Consider the following 1,660-nt stretch of genomic DNA (forward strand, 5'->3'; position numbering starts at 1 on the left):
ATGTCAGTATTTGTGGGCGACGTTTAGAAGTAAAAAATCATGGGCGCAAAAAAATAGTACAAAAATTTTAGACATGGGCATAAAAAAATAATGCAAATTTTAGGCACATCATACAAATTGAAAGGGAAATGGCCTCAACTATTTCTTAAAATCGATTTTAGTGTTTGACGACCATCACAAGCCTTATGGACTAACTAGTTTGCCCAGCTCATCTTTTCTCAGGTGCATAAAATTCATATACATATACAAGGAATATGACCTTGGGGGGCAATTCTACAAGTTTGGAGCAAAATAGATTTGCACCAGCCTATGGCGCACCGGAGTGTCTGGTGTGCACCGGACAGTGTCCGGTGCCCAGGCTAGCGTGCCCAGCGAACTGGCCGCTCTCGGGAAAACGCAGCGCTCCTCGGTTAAAAATCACCGGATTGTCCGGTGTGTCCACGAAACAACGGTCGACTACACCGCAGCCTGAAAGCGTTAGAAGGTCAGAGACAATCTGCGATGTCAGGTCGTACCAAACTGTCCAGTGTGCCACCAGACTATCCGGTGCACCACAAGGACAGATGACTTCAATGGTCAACATCTCCAAACCCCAATGATCGGCTGATGTGGCACGCACCGGACAGTGCCATGTTCGGTGCGCACCGGACTGTCCGGTGTGCCCGTCGACAGATAAGTTAGCCAACGGCTTGAATAGTGGTTGGGGCTATAAATACACCCAACCACCACCATTCAAATCATCCAAGCTTTCCACTCTCTACACTCAATACAAGAGCAAAGAATACACTCCAAAGACACATTCAAAGCCTTCAATCCTCTCCAAGTGCCATAATCAAGTCAAGTGATCAAAAGTGTTTAGTGACTTCAGAAAGGGTGATTTGTGTTTCATTTGTTGCTCTTGTTGCTTTCTTCTTCTCCTTCTAAACTTTCCAAGTGATTTGTAAAGCAAGCAAGAGACACCTAAGTGTGTGGTGATCCTTGCGGGGTTTTTGTGACCCGTGAGATTAAGAAGAAGCACTCAACCGGTGTAGGTGAACAATTGAGAGAGGGAAAGGGTTGAAATAGACCCGGCCTTTGTGGCCTACTCAACGGGGAGTATGTTCTTTGGAACCGAACCTCGAGAAACAAATCGCCGTGTCCATTTGTGTTTATCTTCACCATTCGATTTGTTTCTTCCCTCTCCCCTCTCACTAAAAGTTCTCTTGCTCACATTATTTTGAATTAGCTCCCAAAGTTATCCGCATTGATTGAGCAACTCATAGCAAGAAGAACTATCTTCCGCCCTCCGAATTCACAATTATTTATTCTAACCCTAACCTCGGGTGAAGTGCGTGTTCAAAGTTTATAATTTCCAGGTTTCGCCTATTCACCCCCTCTAGACGACTTTCACAAACAAATCATGAGCGTAAAAAATTACTACAAAAATTACTAAAACCATGGGCGTAAAAATACTTCAAATTTTAGACAAATCATACAAGCAAATCGTGGGAGTAAAAGTCACTACAAAACTAGCATTTTTATGACAATCAATCTTTGACAAGAAAGAAGGCCTTTTAATTTTGCAGTTAAAAAATTCGTAACATGAATTCTTCCTTGAGCCTAGTGGCTAAATATAAAATAATATAGAAGGTTAAAGGAGCAGTCTGTCAAGCCTAGCAGA

At 42.9% G+C, this 1,660-nt stretch overlaps 1 pseudogene; it reads left to right on the forward strand.

Annotated features, from left to right (window-relative positions):
* Positions 1-205: 205 nt before the first annotated feature.
* On the forward strand, positions 206-697 carry LOC109941236 (uncharacterized; annotated as a pseudogene).
* Positions 698-1,660: the final 963 nt, after the last annotated feature.

Source organism: Zea mays, chromosome 7 (assembly GCF_902167145.1).
Source record: "Zea mays cultivar B73 chromosome 7, Zm-B73-REFERENCE-NAM-5.0, whole genome shotgun sequence".
NCBI classification, from domain to species: Eukaryota; Viridiplantae; Streptophyta; class Magnoliopsida; order Poales; family Poaceae; genus Zea; species Zea mays.